This window comes from Cebus imitator, unplaced genomic scaffold, assembly GCF_001604975.1.
Source record: "Cebus imitator isolate Cc_AM_T3 unplaced genomic scaffold, Cebus_imitator-1.0 Scaffold264, whole genome shotgun sequence".
Classification (NCBI taxonomy): Eukaryota; Metazoa; Chordata; class Mammalia; order Primates; family Cebidae; genus Cebus; species Cebus imitator.
This window is the reverse complement of record NW_016107579.1, coordinates 2,595,824-2,619,277: the sequence shown is the minus strand read 5'-3', so window position 1 is coordinate 2,619,277 and position 23,454 is coordinate 2,595,824. Positions and strand designations below refer to the sequence as shown.

Here is a 23,454-nt window from a genome sequence, read left to right as displayed (position 1 = left end):
ACATTGAATATGAGTAAGCAATAAGTAATAAGCAGAATGAACAATGAGTAAGCAAAATATAATAAAAAATAGTATTTAAAATCAGTGGTTATAATTGAAGCGGATTTCTTACAGATTATTCATTTCAAAAGATTAAAGCTCAAAGTAAAAGCCAATGTTATATAAATATAAAAATAATATAGGGGAAAAAAGTCTTAGTAGGTTCACAAGCGGCACTAGTCAAGTAAAATTCCACAATTAAAAGACAGTGATTAGGCTGGGTGAGGTGGCTCATGCCTATAATCCCAACAATTTAGGAGATGGGAGGTTTGCTTCAGCACAGGAGTATGAGACCAGCCTGGATAACATAGGGAGGCCCTGTTTCTACAAAAAAGAATGTTTTAAAAAATAGCTGGGCATGGCAGCATGCACCTGTAGTCCTAGCTACTTAGAAGGCTGAGATTGGAGGACCCCCTGAGCCCAGGACTTTGAGGTAACAGTTGCTATGATCATGCCACTGTACTCCAGTGTCAGAGACAGAGAGAAACTCTGTCTCTAAGAAACTAAAAAGACAGTGATTGGCGAAGTCGGGGTGGGGTACATGGCCCAGCTATAATGCTGTCTCCCAGAAACTCTCCTCACATATAGCAATACAGGAAGGTGGAAAGTACAAAAATGGAAAGAGATATTTCATGGAAACATTAATCAATAGAAAGAGAAGTAACTATATTAATATCAGATAAAGTAGACTTGAGAACAAATAAAATTCACAAGAACAGGTAAGGCAAAATTACATAATGATAAAATGGTCAAGCCAACAATACATTACCAATCCCAAATGTGGATGTACCAACCAACAGAGCTGCAAAAATATGGGAAACAAAAACAGTAGAACTGAAATAAAGGAAGATAAATCCCACAATTATAGGAGAGCTCAACTCCCCTTTCTCAATAATTGATATAACTAGATAAATTAGCAAGAATATAAGAGAGCTTAACAACCACCAATAGGATCTAATAATGAATATTTATCGAATATTCTTGCAAAGACAACAGAATATACATTATTTTTAAACATCTACTGAACATTTCAAGAGACCATATCTTAGGCTAAAAAACAAATCTAAATATTTAAATAATTGAAATTATGCAAAATATATTACCCAAGAACAATGATATCAAACTAGAAACCAACAGAAAGTTAACAGAAAAATCTCCAGACATGTAGAAACTCAACAAGAGTCTACGTAATCCATTAGACAAAGGTAATCTTAAGGGAAATCAAGATACACTGATTGAATAAAAATGAAAACACGACATATCAAAATTTGTGAGATACGATTAAAGCAGTGCTGACAGAAGTCTACAGCAATATATGCATACAACAGAAAACAGGAAATGTCTCAAATCAGTAATCTAACCGCCCTCCCCAAGAACCTAGACAAAGAGCCAAATGAACTCATAGCAAACAGAAGGAAAGAAATAAAGAACAGAAATCAATGAAATTAAAGACAATAAAAATAGAGAAAATCTATAGGGGAAAGAAAGCTAGTTCTTTAAAGGATCAATAAACATAATAAAACTCTAGCAAGCCTAACAAAGAGAAAGAAAACACAACTTGCTAACATTAGGAATGAAACAGAGGATAATATACAGACTTTGCATACATTGAAATGGTAACACTACAAGCAACTTATACATAAATTTGACATAAAATGGACTAATTCCAAGAAAGGTACAAACTGCCAAAATTCAGCCAATATGAAACAGATAATTTAAACAGCCCAAAAATTATTCTAAAAATCGAATTCATAATTCTAAAACTCCCCCAAAAGAATATTCAGACACAGAGGGTTTCCTGGGAAAATCTACCTAACATTTAAAGAAAAATTAACACAATTTCTAGGTGATCTCTTCCAGAAAGTAGGATAGAAAGGGATACTTCTCAAATCATTCTATGCAGCCAATTTTCTCTAGATGGAAAAAGCAGACAAAAACATAAAGAAAACTATAAACCAATATTCCTCATGAATACAGACACAAAAATCCTTAACAAAATACAAGAAACCAGAATTTGGCAATATGTAAAAAGAATTACATACCATGTACCAAGGGGGATTTTACTTCAAAGATGCAACAAGATTCACCCAATAATTTAACAATCAATCAATATAATCCATCTTATTAACAGACTAAGAAAGAAAAATCATATGATCTTTTCAATCAGTGCAGAAAAGCATTTGACAAAATTCACCACCCATTCATGATAAAAATTCTTAGAAAACTAGAAATAAAGGGATCTTCTTCAACATAATAAAGAGCATCTAAAAAAAAAATCTACAGTTAACATCATACTTAATGGTTAAAGCCTGAATGTTTTCCCTTATAATCAGGAATAAGGCAAGGAAGGATACCTGCTCCAACCACTCATATGCAAGGTAATGCTGAAAGTCCTAGCCTATGCTGTGAGGTTAAAAAAAGGAGGAAAGAAAGAAAGAGAGAAAGAAAGAAAAACAGAAAAAGCATAAAGAAATAAACAAAACTGGCCCTATTTGCAGATGACATAATGTCTGTATAGAAAATCCCAAGGAATCTACAAAAGCACTCCTAGAACTAGTAAGCTCAGTAAGGTCCACCAATGCATCAACATAAAAAAATCGATTGTATTTGTATATGCTAGCAATAAATATGAGGAGTCAAATTTAAAATACAGTGTCATTTGCAACTGCTAAACTTAAAAGCAAAATACTTAGGTATAAATCTAACAAAACACACACAGAACTTCTTTGCTAAAAATGACAAAATACTGATAAAAAAAAATCAAAGAAAATCTAAATAAATGGAGAGACATAACTATGTTCAAGGATTGGAACACTCAAACTAGTAAACATGTCAATTCTCTCCAAACAGGCATACACGTTTAATGTAATTTCTATCAAAATCCCAGTACTTTTTTTATAGATAATTTTATTCTAAAATTAACATGGAAGGCCAGGCACAGTGGCTCACGCCTGTAATCCCAGCACTTTGGGAGGCCTAGGCAGGCAGATCACTTGAAGCCAGGAGTTCTAGACCAACCTGGCCAACTTGGGGAAATCTCATCTGCTAAAAATACAAAAATTAGCCAGGCATGGTGGTGCACATTTGTAATCCCAGCTACTAGGGAGGCCGAGGCAGGAGAATCACTTGAACCTGGGAGGTGGAGAGTGCAGTGAGCCAAGATCGTGTCACTGTACTCCAGCTTGGGTGACAGAGCGAGACCCTATCTCCAATTTTAAAAATAATAAATTAATATTGAAAGACAAAGGAATCATTGTAGCAAAAACAATTTTGTAAAGACTAAAGTGGGAGTAACTATACTGCCACTCCCAAAGAAAAATAAACTGGAAATCCCTCTCCCAGATTTTATGATTATGTACCTACAGTTATCAAGACTGTGTGCTAATAACAGAAGAAGAGACACCGACATCAATGGAACAAAACAAGAGTTACCACACAAGTACAGCCAACTGATTTTTAACAAAGGTACAAAAACAATTCAACAGAGAAAGGATGGCCTTTTAAACAAACAGTGCCAGGCCAGTCAGAAATCCACATACAAAATGAAAAATGAACCTCAAACTAAACCTCACACCTTATGCAAAAAACTCCCTGACTCAGATTTAAATGTAAAGCCTAAACTGTAACTTTTAGAAGAAAACAATATGAGAAAATCTTAGGGACCTAGGTTTGGTGAAGTGTTCTTAGATATGACATCAAAAGCATGATTCATAAAACCAAAAAAATTGGTAAATGTTACTTCATCAAAATTAAGAATTCCAAAGACAAACCACAGAGAAAAATCTAAAAAAATCACATACTGATAAAAAAAAAAAAAAAAAAAAAAAAAAAAACAAATTGGACCAAATTGGATATTTCATCAAAATTTAAAACTTACAGACTATAAAAAAAAGAATCTGTAGAACATTTATCTGACAATGGACTAGTACTCAGAACATGGAATAAACTCTCAAAACTCAGCAGTTAAAAAAAATCAAATAATTATAAAATGGGCAAAAAACATACGAACAGGATATTCAGATGGTCATTAAGCATATGAAAGGATGTTCAATATAAGCCATTTGGGAAATGTAAATCTTTTTTTNTCAGGCAATTCTCCTGCCTCAGCCTCCTGAGTAGCTGGAATTACAGGCACGTGCCACCATGCCCAGCTAATTTTTTGTATTTTTAGTAGAGACGGGGTTTCACCATGTTGACTAGGATGGTCTCGATCTCTTGACCTCGTGATCCACCCGCCTCGGCCTCCCAAAGTGCTGGGATTACAGGCTTCAGCCACCGTGCCCGGTCGGGAAATGTAAATTAAGACCATTATGAGATTCTATGATATAACTATTTAACAGCCAAAACAAAAAAATAGTGGCATTTTGGTAAAGATGCTGAGAAACTGGATCTCTAACAAAATCCTGAAACAAATACATACAATTGAAATACCCTACTGCAAGTGGGAGGTAGAAGAATGTTAAAAATAATGATTGCATCCTCTTAGAATTCAAAGAACATATGAGAACAAAAGCTCTTTAAAGCAATCTTGAGGAATGAAGTCATTATGCACTTTTCCTTTAATAAGGTATTATCTCCCTTTCTCCCAAAAAGAATACCATATTGACTCATAAATTTTTGTTCTATTGTAACTTCTATATGTAACTTAAGAAAATGAAGAAAAATCTGTATAAAATTACTTTCATGATGGTCAAAGAACAAATTTTTATTTTGCAAACTAGATCACTGGAGAAGTCTAAAGTTTTCTGAATGGCATTTTTCTTGACCAGAAAATAATTACATTAAAAGCATGATCAACTCCCGATTTTATGAAGTGAAGAGACAGGAAAAGAAAACCAGCACCTGAAGCTAACCTACCGACTTAGCTTTAACCTCTTTTCCTTCTTTTCAGTTTTCTGTGTTTCCTGGGGCAATGTTTTGGAATTACAAACCCCACAATATTCTTTCAGTTCCAAGAAGAGTGAATTCTGGGGTGAAAGAGGTGCTTAAATTAGGCAAACTTCTCAGAAACATGAGAATCTGTAAGTTTAATTATTTCAAATTTGCTGACAGAGGTAGCAGACTTACAGCCAGATAGATACAAAGGTAATTCTTCATACTCCCAACCTAAAGTATAATAACTGAATTACATGTCTAGTATTTCCCTTTTAAATAGCCAACTTTAAAATGAAAAATTTGCCATTACTCGTATGCCCTATTTCTAAGAATTCTTAACAAGGCTTATCATTAATTGAAGTGTTTTCTTTTTAAATGTTCTACTAATTTGCTTGATAACTTTGGATCTGATAGTCTTTCAATTACTAATACTAAAATATTTCCAATACTAAGAAGCAGTCCTCATTGAAATAATCACTGTTTATTACTTTTCTGCATTTCACTTATGGAGATTAAAAAATAGCTGAGACAAAAATGAGAATCAGTAGTTTGAACTTTGCTACTACAATCTCTACAGACCAATAGAGGAACATTAAGTCATCCTAGTTTCCAATTATCTCAAGCTGAAAAATAACATTCAGATGTTCCTAACAACTTCACCTGCCATAACCACTATGAAAGGTGACTGTACAGAGCTACATTTTGGTTATCTCCTGGGTGTTATAAGGTTTATTACTGGATCAGAGAGAAGCCAAGGAGGAGCCATCAAACAATACATCCAATAAAGCATTTGTTAACTATCAACAGTATCTTTTTCCACCCTTCACGTCCTGACAACCAGCACTCCTCCCAACCTGCTTTTCTGTCTCATACTCCACTAGCTATGGCTGTGAATTAATTAGTCTAACATTATAAGCTGATTCTTTGAAAATGAATAAACAGTAGTTAATAAAACAATATATCTGGAGAACCTACCTGAATACAGTATAATCTATCCAAATCAATATAGACCTAAAGATTATGTGAGTTATCTAATCGGCTCTTGATTTCTCCATTAAACTAACAAAATATTTTTAGTTACCAAGATACCAAATATATTCCCACTTCTTGCCACATTTTCTTTTTATTTCACAATGCAATAATTCTTAATTTCTGGAGAATTCACTACTTAACAATTCTCTCTTTGGGAAAGAATATGCTAAATCTTCATGTTTTAGAAGGGGAAAGAAGGTCAAATAAAATTATCTATCACATCTTTCTTTTTCCATTTGAAAGCTGTTGCAGCTGGCTAGGCGCGGTGGTTCATGCCCGTGGAGGCCAAGGCGGTTGGATCACCTGAGGTCAGGAGTTCGAGACCAGCCTGACCAACGTGGTGAAACCCTGTCTCTACTGAAAACACAAAAACTAGCCAGGTGTGGTGGCGGGTGCCTATAATCCCAGCTACTCAGAAGACTGAGGCAGGAGAATCGTTTGAACCTGGAAGGTGGAGGTTGAAGTGAGCTGAGATCATACCATTGCACTACAGCCTGGGAGACAAGCGCAAAACTCCATCTCAAAAAAAAAGAAGGTGTTGCAGTAAAATTGATATATATGTACAAACAGCTGCTGACGGTAGGATAGAGCCCATTTCTTTTTAAAAAAAAAGATTATAAATTATAATCTATAAAAATGTTTATCCCTTTAAATATATTTAATGCACCTATACAATTGTAAATATTCTACAAGTTTGAAAATCAAGATAAATCTACTTTTTATATTCAAAAAGGATGTAAAAAGTTATATACATTATATTGAGTGAAAAGAGATGAACATAAATGATGATGTTCAAACTATAAAAGATGTGGACAAATATAGAAAAAGAAGCACTTAGGCAAATGCACACTGGTGAATTAAAATTTGGGGATACAATTTTTTCATATTTAAAATTCCATTAATGTTAATATAATCTCTTTTGTTTAATAAAAATATGCATGTTGTTTCTGACCTTTTTAACTTCAAAGGTCAAATGGTAAAAACTTAATTTATTTTTTCCATTACCATAAATACAGATTAAAGAGTTCAGGCCACAAAAGACAAATGACATGACCATATACAGCAGCAGCAAGAAAGCACAAGAAAGATGGACTAAAAGTGGCAGAGAGTGGAGGAAAGGGATCAGCTGGATCTTCTTGATCTGATAAAGGACATCTATGAAAAACATATTTAACATCGCATTTAATGGCAAAAAACTGAACACTTTTCATCTAATAACAGGAACAAAACAAAGATGTCCATCCACTTTTACCACTTCTAAAATAATTCTGAAAAAAGACACAGTAGGGGATTAAATCTACCTGATTTCAAGACTTATTATAAAGCTAGCAAAACCAAGACATTGTCATACAAGCATGAAGATAAGACAAACAGATTAATGGAACCAAACAGTCCAGAATGATACCCTCACATATATATGGACAACGTAACTTTGATAAAGGTAGAAAGGGAATTCAGTGGACAGTGGGTAATCTTTTCTTCAACACTCTTTTGACTTCATCAAAATTAAACTATCTGCTGTTCAAAAGACACTGTTGAGAGAAGGAAAAGACAAGCCAGAGACTGGGAAAAAAATCTGCAAAAGCATATAGGACTTGCATCTAAAATATATAAAGAACTCTCAAAACTAAATAAAAAGGAAACATCCCAATCAAAAAAACAGGCAAAAGATCTAAACAGATACTTCACCAAAGAAGATATATGGATGTTCAATAACCATACAAAAAGATGCTCAACATCGTTGAGTCATGAGGCTCAGGCGAATTAAAACCATGAGATATCACTACATACCTATCAGAATGGCAAAACACACACACACACACACACACACACACACACACAAACAGTGACATACCAAATGCTGGGAATGATCTCTACAGAAAATACATCTCTCATTCATCACTGGTGGTAATATAAAATGTTACAACCATGTTGGAAAACAGTTGGTACTTTCTTACAAAATTGAACATATTCCCACTTTATGAGACATCCACTGCATTCCTAGGTAACAAATGTACAGGTCCACATAAAGATCTGTATACGAATGTTTTAATATATCCCAAAACTGGAAATAAGCATCTATTAATAGGTGAATTGATTTATTCATATGTGATATTTATTGACCTGTAGTGTATCAATAAAATGAAATACTAGTAATAAAATAGAACTCTTCATACATGCAACAACATAGACAAATCTCAAAATAATTACGATGAGAGAAACAAGCTAGACCAAAAAAAAAAAAAATAGTATATACTGTATGAGTCCATTTATACAAAATTCTACAAAATGCAAACAAAGCTTTAGTGATAGACAGCAGATCAGCAGTTCCCTGGAATTGAGAGTCCAGTGGAGGATGTGTGGGAGAAGGGATTATATCAAGGCACAAGAAAACTTTCAGGAGTAATGGAAATGTTCATTATTTTTATTGTAGTGGTGGTTTCGTGGATGTATACATATGTCGAAAAGATGGTGGGAGTGGCAGGCCGTCTAGAGCAGCCACTGCCATCATGCTGGCTACAGTAGGGAGGCCAGAGAAGTGGCAGCAGGAGGGGATGTAGCAGCAGGAGGGGATGTGGGAGCAGCCATGGGTCTCTTGTGCCCTGCGTCCCTGAGGCAGCCACTGTTCCACCCTGACCCTTGCATGGCCAGGTAAGACCTGTTTCCAGGCCCAGAGCCTCCACGGCAGCCTCAATCTTGCTCCCCGCTGTACCCCAGGGGTCCACGGGCACCCTGACAAAGGTGCAGCTAGGATTCGCAAAGCCAGCCCCAACTGTAGGGATTGCCCAGGGTTTGCCCAGCCGTAGTGCCACCTGAACCTTGTCCCCACACCTCCCCAGCCCCCCAGCCACTACGATGGGAGTGAGTGAGTCACCCACTAGTGAGGGAGCAGCAGTGTCAGGCACAAAGGGGTAGGGATAGAGGGCCCCAAAGCAGAACTGGGCCCAGGGCAGTGCCTTGCTCCACAGAGCCAGTGGGAGCCAGAAGCAGGCAGAAGCCCCGCTCTCCCAGGCATGGATGCTGCTGCCAAAGTTGCAGCTGGCACCCCCTTGCTCTTGCAGGCTCAGGTGTCTCCTCCCACTGTCCAGCCTCTCCCTGTTGTCAGCACTGGCTCCAATCATGGAGCAAAGTTAAGGCTGAGCCCTAGTGCTGCCACAACCCAGCCAGGTGTGTGCACACTAAGGCAGTGTTGACATGACAGCCCCCTGCCACCATGGCCCCCTCCGGACTTTGGGCACCAACGAGCGCAGGAGAAAGGCCGAGGAAGAGCTGGGGGCAGCTGGGCACTGGCCTGCAGGCGTCCCTTGGCACAAACAGCCTGAGTGCCATAAACAATGGCAGGAATCAGGCTTTTGGGTGGAAGGGGCCAGGTCTCCTATAAAGCCCCACCTTCAAGGCACAGAGAGCCTGAAGCCTGGGGGCTGAGCTGCCCATCCCATGGACCAGAGTGAAAACTTATGGTACCTCTTCCAGGCCACCCATGGCCACCCATGAACCAATCAGCAAGAACTTCCCTGAGGCCCATAAAAGCCCTGGACTCAGCCAGACTCCAGGAGATGATGCGACGATCAACTGCAGAGAAGAGCTGCCCACCAAGGGTCTCCTCTCTGCTCAGAGCTGAGGAGACAACAGGACAACCAGCTGTGGAGAAGAACTACCCTCTCTCCTGAGAGCTGAAGAAACAATGGGATGGCCAGCTGCAGAGTACAGCTACCCTTTTTTCTGTGAGCTGAACACTCATCAGGACATCCTGACTACAGAGAGGAGCTGCCCACTGCAGGCATCCTCTGAGCTGTTGTATTACTCAATAAAGCTCCTCTTTGTCTTGCTTACCCTCCATTTGTCTGCATACCTCACTTCCTGAACACAGGACAAGAACTCAGGACCTGCTGAATGCAGGCTTCAAAGAGCTGTAACACAAACAGGACTGAAACACACCCCTTGCCTGTCACATTGCAGGTGAAGGAGGACAGAAGAGAGAAGGAGAGAAGAGCTGCAGCCCTGGAAGGCCCAGACCTAGAAACTCCCCAAGCCAGGGCTGTGACACCCTCTTTGAGGCTCTGTGATTAGGGGCATCTCCAAGCTTCCAGGCGCCACACTACACTCCCCAGTGTCAGCTGCGAAAACTGCTCATGGTATGCCTGATCCAGCTGCAGCCTTGCAGGGAGCCAGTGCTCATGCTGACATCTGGAGCTGCACATGCTGCCGCAGCCAGCGAACCTGGCTATGCACAGTGGCCAGACCCCAGCTCACTCACAGATGCCTCCCTGTCCCCCTATCTGGCTTGCCCTTGGCAGGTGTGGGATCCAGGCTGGTAGCGGGAGCCGAGAGCAGCCTGCCATGCCAAGTGGATGGAAAAAGCCCAGCAGGCCAGAACAAAACTCAGGCAAATGTGCCACTGACTACAGAGGTTTCCAGCTGGCTAAGCAAATCCGAAGGATCCTGTAACAAAAATATCAAGTACTATACTCTAAACATATGTCACCTATTATATGCTATTTTACCTCAATAAAGCTGTTAAAAAATCTGGCCAGGCACGGTGGCTCAAACCTACAATCTGGCCAGGCACAGTGGCTCAGCACTTTGGGAGGCTGAGGTGGGCAGATAGCTTGAGCCCAGAGGTTCAACACCAGACTGGACAACATGGCAAAACCCCAACTCTACAAAAATAAAAAAACAAAAATTAGTTAGCTATGGTGGCATGCATCTGTAATCCCAGCTGAGGTAGGATGATCACTTGAACCCCGGAGTTCAAGGCTGCCATGAGTTATTATGAAGCCACTGCACTCCAGCGTGCATGAAGAGTGAGACTATCTCACACACACACACACACACACACACACATACACACAACTAAAAATGAAACAAATTATATGGCCAAATCACCTAAGAAGCAAAATAAAAAAAAAAAAAAGGAATTTTGATGTTCTGGTTCACAATGTCCTGGTTATCCTCAAGATTAGTTTAATATGGCAAAAGGCATACTTGGGCAATTTTTCTTCATTATGTTAATAAAGTGTAGCTTATTTCTTTCACTGATGGTAAATATTCGTGTGAATTAAAAATTTTAATATTAGCTTTTAACCTTAGATGTTGTGACAGTTCAGACATGCATTGCATTGTTCTATAGATTATAGCTACAAAACCTGTTACTAAGGAAAGAATGGTGATAATCAGTTGTATGTTTATTCTAGTTAGCCTCTCTCTGCCTCACATGCTTCACTGAAATGGACAAATAATAATAGCACCCAGCTCAAAGGGCTTTGTAGCTACTACGAAATACAGGTACTGCACTAAGCTAAAACACAAAATGACTAATCTTCAAGTGGATCAATTTACCCCTAAGAATAATTTATACACTGATAAGTGGTTCTATACATTCTAGCTCAAATATAAAAGAAACCACTTTATAATGTTTTCAATTTAGAAATCCTTTTGAAATAAAAGGACACAGTTTAAAAATGACATCTCAACTTCCATAATCATAAATCAAACCTTCTACCACTGTCAATAGAAGAGAACTATTAGAAGAAAACATAGGCTAAAGGCTTCATGGCATTGGATTTAGCAATAATTTCTTTATATGACTCCAACAACATGAGCAACAAAAGAAAAAACAGATAAATTGGACTTCAACAAAATTAAAACCATTTGTGTGTCAAAGGACACCATCAAGAAAGTGATTTCAAAAACCATATTATAGAAGAAAAATTTTGCTGATCATATATCAGATGAACCGAATGTCTAGAATGTATAATTAACTCCTATAACTCAACCAAAAACCAAACAATCCAATTTTAAAAAGACAATAGTGTTTCTCCTAAGAAGATAGGCAAGTGGCCAACATGCACATGAAAAGATGCTCAATATCACTAAAAATTAGGAAAATGCATATTGAAACCACAATGAGATACTCATCTCACACCCATTTGGGTGGTTACTACAAAAAAGAAAAAAAAAAAAAAAAGAAAAAAAAAAAAAAAAAAAAAAAAAGAATTAAGCATTCTGTGAGCCAGACCCTGGGCTACAAAAAAGAAAAAAAAAAAAAAAGGAAAATAACTGTTGGCAAGGATAGGGAGAAACTGGAAAAGTACACTGTTGGTGGGAGTGTAAATGTTGCAACCACTGCAGTAAACAATAGAGTGGTTCCTCAAAAAATGAAAAATTGAATTATCTATGATCCAGCAATTTCACTTCTGGGAATATATACCCAAAAGAATTGAAAGCTGAGTCTCAAAGAGAAATGTTGGTACACCCATTTCACAGCAACATTATTTATAATAACCAAAAGATGGAAGCAAACCAAGTATCCATCGAGGAGATAAGCAAAATGTGGTATATAGATACAATGGATATCTTCCATTTTTAATCTATCACAGACTATGCCAGATTGTATTTTAACAAAACTGGCAGCAACAATATTTCTACAATTTTGCCACTATACCAAGAGGTGGAGTCTATGTACCTTCCACCATTAATGTGGGTAGACCTTTCCAGCTACCCCTCAGTGAATAAGAGGATAGCAGAAATGACACAGTAACTTCTGAGGCTAGGTCATAAAAGGAGATATAATTTTTACTGGGTTTGTCTGGGGATACTTATCCCTGGAATCCAGCCACCCATCTCCAAGGAAGCCCAGGCCATGTGTGGAAAGGAACTGAGATTCTCAGTCCTCAGCTCTGGCAGAATCTCTGCTCACAGCCAGCACTAATTTGCCAGATAGTGAGTGGAGCAGCTTCAGTTGAGCCACTACAGCTGACTGCAATGAGAAGAGAAAAGTCTTTCTTGCCAAGTCCTGCCCAAATTATAGACTCATGAACAAAATTAATTACTGTTATTGTTTTAAATCATTAAGTTTTGGGATGGTTACACAGCAGTAGGTAACTAGAACACAGACAAATATAGTATATTTGCAAATACAATAAAGGTGACTAGAAAACAAAATTTAAGATACAAAAAATACAAGCCATAATTTTTTATTATTAAGCAAAAGGTAAAGTCTCTCTCAATTGTTATAAAATACTAATACTACAGTCCACAGACGATCTGTTGAGTAGCACTGTTCTAGGCTACACGAAAGGAGAGGTGTAATTTGACAAGAGTGGCATTAAAAATCTAAGAAATATAGCAAGAAAAGAAAGGTGTTCAACTAGGCAAGCATTTTAAAAACGTTTGCAATCTATTACACTAAATCAACTCTGCTTGAGAGTAAAGGTATCCTGATTAAATACCATGAAGACAAATGGATCAATCTATCCACATGGGAGTGCTTAAACTGCAGAATCTTACACCCATCTCTCCCTTACTTGGATTTCATACACACCATGAAAACTTCTGATTGCTCTCCCTCTCTCATACACACCATGAAAGCTCTGATCGCTCACACATGTGCACTCACTCACATATACACACACATACACAGCAAACATGGCAATATTTTAACAACTCTTGAGTCTCAGTGGTAAGTATATAAGTGTTCATTATATGCATCATTCTTTTAACTTTTCTGTGTTTGAAAGTTTTCATAATAAGCGGAGAAAAATAATTTAAAAACAAAAATTTCATGAAACAGGCATGGATACTATTTACATTAATAATCTATGAAAATGGAACCCAAAATAATATACAGTATATAACAGTATATTTAACAACTCTACTATGCCATTAATGTGACCTGAAACCAGTATATTACCAGTTAATAAAGCTTGTATATACCTCTTAGTCATACAGCTTTTAAGAATAACCTGTATCAGCATTTCTCTCACTTAAGTGTGCATTTCTCTCACTTGAGAAGCTTTTGAAAAAAGCTATTGAAAATAGCTTTTGAAAATAGCAGAAAAGAGCTATCACTCCTGTAACCCCGTTGAATTCCTTACTCACAGAGCCTGTAAATAATAAAATGGTAACTGACTTATGCTACTAAATGTTGGCATGATTATGCAGCAATAATAACTTAAACATCTCACAATTCTGTCACTTACTCTTAAAACAATGACAGTTCCCTATGTTAATTCCCTCAGGATTAAGTGGCTTGCCTATGGTTACGAACGCAAAAGTAATATAGTAGCACTTGAATCTAGATCTGTCTAATCTCAAAGATGATACTATTTCTACCATATCATAATGAATTCTACTTCCTCATGCTGAAATTATTCGTATTGATTGTGATTTTCAAAGTCAAACACAGAAGCATCTAAACTAATTGAAGGTATCATAGAAAAACACACACCATTTGTAAGGTTTGCAAATCTTCAGTCTGATCCATTGCAATCAATACATTATTTCCTCAATCTCCACCTCAACTCTTACCCCAGAAAATTAAGGGGAAAAGAAGTCACAATCACATATACTGAGACCATTGTTACAGTAAGGGCTCATAAATGAGAGAATAACTCTGCTCACATATGTTAGTGATATTTAATATAAAAAGGATTGCAGGTGGACAGAGAATCAATAGTTTTGCTGTTGTTTTACCTTAGCATACCCTAGTTTTTCTAACTTCTCCCAATAGCTTCCAAAGTCATGTTCCAAAATCAATATACAAATGGAAAAACGTTCTTACTGCAAAAGTGAATTAATACAAATGAGTGAAAACTGAACTCAAATGAAGGCAAACGAGAGCAAGGCAGCAAAAACAGGGTACCCATTCAGCCAATCATTAAGCTGTCAAAATACAAGTTTTTCAATGTTACTATGTTGCATTCATCTGGAATTTAGCCACCCCCCCTCAAAAAAAAAAAAAAAAAAGTGTTTTCAGCCAGGTGCCATGGCTCACACCTGTAATGCCAAGACAGGAAGACCGCTTGAGCCCAGGAGTTGAAGACTAGCCTGGGGAACACAGGGAGATCCTGTCTCTATGATTTTTTTTTTAATTAGCCGGGAGTAGTGGTGCATGTCTGTAGTCCCAGCTACTCAGTAGGCCGAGGTGAAAGGATAGCTTAAGCCTGGGAAGTTGAGGCTGTGATTAGCCATCAACACACCACTGATCTCCAGCCTGAGTGACAGAGTAAGGCCATCTCAAAAAATGGGGGAGGGTTTCATAGCCTAATGCAGGGGTCTTTTCTATTTCTATTACAAATGTCACAATTGAAATATCCAGTAAGTCACTGATTCACTCTAAATCTTACTGTCTGTCTCTGATTACCTTGGGGTAGTCAATTCATTTTTCTGAACTTCAACTTCCTCGTCTGTAAAATGATACAACTTTTTGTGATCTCTAATCTGTACTATCCTATACAGGAACCATGTCACATAGGAGGACTAAGCATTTGAAATGTGGCTCAAATAACTTAAGAATTTTTTTTTAGATGGAATCTTGCTCCATTGCCCAGGCTAGGTGCAGTGGCATGACCTCAGCTTGCTACAACCTCCTCCTCCAGGGTTCAAGTGACTGTCCTGCCTCAGCCTCCTGAGTAGCTGAGATTACAGGCACCTGCCACCAGGCCTGGCTAAATTTTTTGTATTTTTAGTAGACATGGGGTTTCACCATGTTGACCAGGTTGGTTTTGAACTCCTGACCTCAAGTGATCCACCTGCCTCAGCCTCCCAAAGTGCCAGGATTACAGGCATGAGCCACCACACCCAGCCAAGAATTTTTTAGATTTAATTTAAATGGCTACATTTGGCTAGTGATTATTCTACTGGATAGTGCAAGACTACATGAACATTAAATATCCTTCTAATTCTAAGATTTGATCATTTCCAATTTCTAACATTAAAAAAAAATTCCTTTCTCCCTAAAATTGGTAAATAAATGAACCTAACAATATATAACACAGTTACAAGCCCCCCCCCCAAAAAAAAGATTCCAGTAATTGTTAAACATAATAGTATCAAAATTGACAAATGTTTTCAGTAAGGAGCCAGACAGAAAATATTTTAGGCTTTACAGGCCATAAGATCTCTGGTGTAACCACTTAATTTACCTCTGTAGCATGAAAGTAGCCATAACAATATGTAAACGAATGAGCATGGCTATATTTCAAATTCAGATACTGAAGCTGAATTTCATGTAATTTTCATGAGTCATGAATTTTTTTTTAACAATTTAAAAATGTAAAAAGCATTCTTAGTTCACAGGCCATAGAGAAAAGAGGGTGGTCAGATTTGACCCACAGGCCATAGTTTACTAACCACAGAATACACTGAAGATAAATTCAAAAAAATATATTAAAAAAAAAAAAAAAAAAAACTCTGAACTTTATAGTTTGTTGTTGACAGTGGTCCTGATGCAACATTCTGAAACTATTTTGTGTGTATTATAGGATGGAACAAATGAATAAATACTGATATTGTTGAGAACCAGGAGTCTGGCTATAGGAGACAAGAGGTCAGATATAGCATCAGAAATGGTTGTGGTACTGGATGAGAATTACAGGTATTGGTGTAATCTCACTTTTCAAAAATTATCCATTAGAACCTAGAAGTCAAAATACTCCAATAACACTGAATATACTTAACTATATACTATTCCCCACTAAAAGAAATCAGAACTCTGGAGAAAAAGGCTGATTTCAGAGCTCGGGCAAGGAAAATACAAGGTGAGGCTAAATATCTTGTACCAGGAAGTAAGCCCTCAAAATCTAAATGAGGACTAGTCAAAGAACAAGAAAGGCAGTTTACAGAAACTTCTACCAGCAAATAAGAAACAAACTAAGTTCCAAAATAAATAATAACAATAGATTATAATACTTTGAATAAAAATCCATAGGTACAACCTGATGCTAATTAAAGTGAGGGAGAGAAATAACTCTTCTTTTTAAAATAATAATGAATGATTAATATAGAAGCAATAACAGAAATAAGAAAAACGCTATTTTATACTTACCATAACTGATTCAGGCAAGACTTAACAACAAATGCTAAGATCACTACGTGAGAGTTTGCTGGGTAACAAGATACTTAATCTAAAAGTATCACACCATAGATTACTCATTAATTACAAAGGGGAAATGATATCTTTCCAATGGAGAAATCTGTTGTATCTCACCTTAACCAAATAAATAAAATTTAACATCACTAATATTGACATCATAGACACACTGATGTCATATACTGAGAACATAACACCTAATGTAGTATTTTTACCAAAAATGTTTAACTTGAATCTAGTGATGAAACAAATAAAATTAAAACAATGAGACAAATCCAAATTGAGGAACATTCTAAAAAAAACAATTTGCCTGGATTCTTCGAAAATGTGAGGAACGGATATAAAAGGATGGGGAAGTGCTGTAGATTTAAAAAGATAAAACAACCTACTGCAATGTGTAGTTCTTGATTCAATAATGGATTTGGCAGGGGTGGGGTAGAAAGTATAAAGGACTTGCTTGAACAGTTGGAGAAATTTGAATATAGACTGCATTTTAGATAGTAGTGTTTCCTGAGCATGATCATGTTACATAGGAGAACACTGTTTGTTCCCAAAAGATGCATGACTGCATGCTAAAATATTTGGGTAAAGTATTATGATCATGATGTCTGCAATCCTCAAATAGTTTAGAAAATTTAAAAGTACATACAAAGAGAGCAAGATCAGGTCAAAGTATCAATTAATGAATCTATGCAAAGGTACATAGATGTTCAATATACAATGCTTACTACTTTTCCATAGGCATGACATTCCTCAAAATAAAAAGCTGTGAGGAAAGAGTTTTAAAAAATTATTTCAGCCAGGCGTGGTGGCTCATGCCTGTAATGCCAGCACTTTAAGAGACCAAGGAGGGCAGAGCACTTGAGTCCAGGAGTTTAAAACCAGCCTGGACTACATGGTGAAATCCCATCTCTTGGCCGGGCGCAGTGGCTCACACCTGTAATCCCAGCACTTTGGGAGGCCGAGGCGGGCGGATTCCGAGGTCAAGAAATCGAGACCATCCTGGCCAACATGGTGAAACCCCGTCTCTACTAAAAACACAAAAATTAGCTGGGCGTGGTGGCACATGCTCGTAGTCCCAGCTACTTAGGAGGCCGAGGCAGAATTGCTTGAACCCAGGAGGCGGAGGTTGCAGTGGGCCGAGATCGCACCACTGCACTCCAGCCTGGCACCTGGCGATGAAGCAAGACTCTGTCTCAAAAACAAACAAACAAAAAAACCCAGAAATCCCATCTCTACAAAAAATACAAAAAATTAGCCAGGAGTGGCGGTGAGTGTCTCTGGTCCCAACTACCTAGAAGGCTGAGGTGGGAGGATCACTCGAGCCTGGAAAATCGAGGCTGCAGCAAGCCGAGATCACACCACTGCACTCCAGCCTGGGCAACAGAGAGAGACCTTGTCTCAAAAATAAAAAATAAAAAAAACTATTTCAAATTCTGTTTTTACACTTAGCAAATCCATATACAATAAAACCACAGTTATCAAAAATCATCAAGCAATTAGCCAACTAAAAAGTTTTCTTGATCACTGACAATTCTTTACACTTATTTGAAATGGAATATTCTCAACTGAAACATCTGCTTTGCTACAATCTTAGTTTATTACACAATGTTTTGTACGTAATTATAAATTCAAATGCTGGTAGTATAAGATAATGGACTAACTTAGCTTACTGTTATAATACTGTATACAAAGGTTACCTCAAGCCTTGTGAACTGAACTTGGCAATAGAACGGGCCAGATTCCCTTAGCACAGGGCCTGATTCCCTTAGGATAACAGAATGGGCCAGATTCCCTTAGGATAGGGCCAGATTCCCTCAGGATAGTGCTACCAAAACTATGAGCTATAAAACTGATACCCTTAAGGAGGGAAAAAAATTCAAGTGTACCAGCAGTTTTGCTCTAAAATTTCTCTCTATACTTATATGTACCAAACACATTTATATAGAAGTCATTATGCAACAACTTAAATAAGAAGCTTCTTATTTAAGAAATGGTATAGACAACAAAAAAGTATTCCTGGTAATCATGTGCAAAATCAATCATCTGAAACATGAATGCCTAACACTGGACCTATACATGGATTCACTGATACACACACAGCATTTTCCAAATGTCCTTTGTATGTCCTCCACTCAATTGTAACTGACCTGATAAGAATGAAGAATTACAATGTCAGAATAGATTTGATACTCATTAACCGCATATTAAATATAGGAATCTAATTTGTGCCATTTCTTGCATCAAATTGATTTACTTAAGGCTTTTCCTTTTTTATTTAACATATTATAATCTTTTACAACTCAGTATATCCTATACATACATTTCCACATTTAAAGTGCTGTATGTGCAAGAAAGAAACACACCCCCAGACCCACTAAGGCCCTACAGAGTTCTCTAAACCCATGCCATCAATAAACCTGTTTATTCATAGAAGTATGTGAATAGCTCCTAGTTGCTAGACATAGTGCTAGATGCTAGAGATACAAACAGACACACATCTATATCTCTGCCCTCAAGAAGCTCACAGTCTAGTTAGGGAAGGAAACTAAATAATTCAGTTAAATTATTTACTAGAAAAGACTAAAATAAATTACGTTAGTGAGTCAACTAATCTTTCTATCTATAGCTCATTACCTAAGTACTAAAAACGTTAGAAGCAGCCAGCTAGTTTTTTCCCTATCTCCCTCCCCATTTTCTCAATTTCTGTCCTTTGGTCTCCTCCCTATGAGATTCCAACAATAAAGCCAATCTTTCATAAGTGCTACCAATCAATGAAAATAGTTTTATTCTTGTCTAAAAAGAGTCAGCCTTACAGCGTATGTGGTATTATATTTAAAGCTTTATTGTTCCTCTCTTCTCCAGCAAAAATTATTTTATTAGTTAGGGTTTTAGTACATTTTCTAGAGGAAAAAAAAAAAAAAAAGAATGCTGGTCTCTAGAGTTTCGGTCCTTACTTTAGACAGCAACTGTTTTCACTGGTCACAGTAGCTCACATCTATAATCCCAGCACTTTGGGAGGCTGAGGCCAGAGGATCCTTTGAGCCCAGGAGTTCAAGATCAGCCTGGGCAACATGCTGAAACCTCATTTCTTAAAAAAAAAAAAAAAAAAAAAATTAGCTGGGCATGGTGGAACACATTTATGGTCCCAACTACTGGGGAGGCTGAGGTGGTAGGATCATTTGAGGCTGGGAGGTTGAGACCTCAACAAGCTGGCATCATGCCACTATACTCTAAGGAAACAGAGCAAGACCCTGTCTCTAAAATAAATAAATACAAAATACTCTAGTTACACCAGAATTAACAGAGTATTTATAACTAAAGGCTCAAATCAAGTACCCATGCATTTGGCAAATAGATAAATGTTCCTCTTTACTTTCCCTTAACCCTTCCCTTGTTCAACGTATCTGTTAAGTGCCTCATATTGTGCCAGGCAGGAAGAAGCAACATGAATATATTGACGAACAAAACAAGATAAAGGTCCTTGCCTTCATGGAGTTTCCATTCTAATGAAAGAAAAAATACATATAGTATAATGTGAGGTAGTAAGCAGAGAACAGCCATATGGGAGTAGGACAGCAATTTTAAATACGGTACTCAGGAAAGGCATGGCTGAGAAATTTGCTTTTGAGCAGAGACTTAAGAAGTAAAAGAGTGAGCCATGGGCTTACTCCATCTACCTGGAATACTTGGGAGAAAGGTGGGTGTTCCGGGCAGAAGGAAGAACAAACATGAAGACCTGAAGTAGGAACAAGTCTGCCAGTGCTAGGAACAAAAAGGAGGTAAGTGTGCTTTGAGAAAAATAAAAAAGAAGAGTGGTCAGAGAGAAGGTCAGAGACACAGCAGGGTCCACAGACCGTGTAGGGCTTTTTTGGGCAGAAAAACCTTATCTTTTACTCTAAGTAAGAATGGAAGCCATTAAGGATTTTGAGCAAAGGAGCAAGATCATCTCCTTTACCATATAAGTACAATTCCTTTACCATATAAGTACAGTTGGCCTTTGAACAATGCAGGGTTTAGGGACACTGATCCCTGCATAGTCTAAAATCCCCATATAACTCTTGACTTCCTCAAAACTTCACTACTAACAGCCTACTGCTGACTAGAAATCTTACCAATAACAAAGTCAATTAACACGTTTTGTATGTTATATGCATTATATATACTGAATTCTTACTATAAAGCTAAAGAAAATATCAAGAATCATAACAAAGAGAAAATATATTTACTATTCATTAAGTGCAAGTGGATCATCACAAAGGTCTTCATCCTCATTGTCTTCAAGTTGAGTAGGCTGAGGAGGAGGAAGAGGAAACATTGGTCTTGCTGTTTCAGGGGTGGCAGAGATGGATGAGGTGGAGGTGGAAGGGGAAGCAGGAGAGGCAGGCACACTCCCCGTAACTTTACAAAAATACATAGTAATTTTTGTCAGACTTTTTAAAACTTTCACTTAAAGTGTTTATATCATGGTATCAATCCTTCTTCTACCATTTGCTTTAGTTTCAGTGCCCGTATCTTAGAAGGGTCCGTGTTGTAAAAGAAGTTGAAGGCACTCTTGAATAACGGGAATTCTTCTGCCAGACTGTCTGTAATTTGTTTTCTGGCACTTTTTCTTCTACATCTTCTTGCTTATCTGGCACTAGTTTGGAAGCACTCATCTCCATCAAGTCATCTTTTGTTTATTCCTCTGGTGTGCCATCTAATTAGCTATTGAATTTCTTCAATATCCATACCTTGAAACCCTCATTCTTAACCTTTAAAGAGAGAGAGAGAGAGAGAGAGAGAGAGAGAGAGAGAGACAGAGACAGAGACAGAGTATGTGTGTGTGTATAAATATCCACAGTCTCTTTTATGAGTTTCCCTGATTGACTCTGTTGTAAATCCTGTGAAGTCATGCACAACATCTGGACAAAGTTTTCTGTGGCAGGAATTTGTGGCAGGAATTTGTTTCAGGCCTGATGGCTTTCAAAGCTTTTTCTGTAACAACAACGACAGCTTCAATAGTGTAGTCCTCCAGACTTCCATGATGTTCTATCAGGGTTCTCTTGCATGATGCTGACAATCCTTTCCATAAAGTATCCTGTGTAATGAGACTTAAAGGTCCTTAGGACTCATCAATATGGAGTCTGAATTAGAGATGTTTAGGAGAGCAAGTAGACCACTTTGACACAGGGTTAAACTCACAGGGTTCTGGGTGGCCAGAGGCATTGTCCAACATCAAAAGAACTTTAAAAGGCAGTCCCTTACTGGCAAAGTAGTTCCTGACTTTAGGGACAAAGCACAGATAAAACCAATCCAGAAAAAGGGTTCTCGTCCAAGCCTTCTTGTTATACAACCAATAGACTGGCAGCTGGTATTTACCTTACCCATCAAGGCTTGGAGATTAGCAGCTTTATAGATAAGGGCAGTCCTAATCATAAAACCGATTACATTTGCACAAAAAAGTAGAGTTAGCCTATCTCTTCCTGCCTTAAATCTTGGTGCTCACTTCTCTCTTACTAATAAATGTCCTTTGTGACTTTTTCCCCCCCAGAATAGGGCATCTTCATCTGTGTTAAAAACCTGTTAGGCAGATATCTTTTCTCCTCAACGATTTTCTTAATGGTGCCTAGGAACTCATCTGTTGCCTCTTAGTTGGCAGAAGCTGCTTCTCCTGTTATCCTGACATTTTTGAAGCCAAATTCTTTCTAAAACTATCAAACCATACTTGGATGGCATTAAGTTCTCCAGCTTTAGATCCTTCATCTTTCTTTTGCTTTAAGTTGTTGTATAATGACTTTGCTTTTACTCAAATCATATTAGAGTCTGTAAGTGTGCCTTTCTAATAGCAATCCTGCACCCACATAAAAACTGCATTTTCAACGTGCGATAAAAAGGTATTTCACAAAAAAGTGCAAGGTTTTTGCAACTGCTTGTGTAGCTGTAGCAACCCCTGCACAGATTTTCTTTTTTTAAAAAAACAGAAACAAAAAAACAGTCTTTATGCTGGATTCATTTCTCTTGAAATGGCAGTCAACCAAAGCTGCAGACCCCAATCGATGGTACATATCAAGCCATTCAACTTTTTCTTGTAATGTCGTGACATTTCTCTCCTTTGGAGCACTTCCAGCATCACTAACTGCACTTCCTATGTGTTCTGTGGTATTATTCAAGGTTTACGATATTGCACTAAACATGATGAAACATACGCTGGAAAACACTGGAGAATCACAAAAGATCACTTTTTATTGTGATAGGCAATTAAATGGAGAGACAAACTACTCACATGGAGATGATCAGCATCACATGACATTTTAAATGGATACTTCCAATGCTTGAGCTCACTAGAAATAGAGGTGGTCACTGAATTATTATAGTAATACATAATGTAAGATAGTTAATTTTATGCAGTTGATTTAATACTGCATCTTTATGTTTATTCACATTTCTCTCAACCACAAATGATGCCATATGTGGTCTGTGTAAGTCTTGCTAAATTTTAACTTTTTATAATTGATTTGTGTATATTTTATGGTAGTAAATGATAAAACAGACTAGTATCTATACACATTTTATGTATTCATGACATACCTAATTTTTCCTTTTTAGTTTTTTCTTTACTTTTTTCCTTCCTTTTCTTTTTTTTTTTTTTTTTT

The 23,454-nt window shown here is 37.5% G+C and overlaps 1 protein-coding gene across 3 annotated transcripts in view; it reads right to left on the bottom strand.

Annotated features, from left to right (window-relative positions):
- The window catches only part of PTPN4 (protein tyrosine phosphatase non-receptor type 4), a 219,111-nt gene that overhangs the window by 181,652 nt on the left and 14,005 nt on the right, over positions 1 to 23,454 (bottom strand). The gene's annotated exons all lie outside the window — the stretch shown is intronic.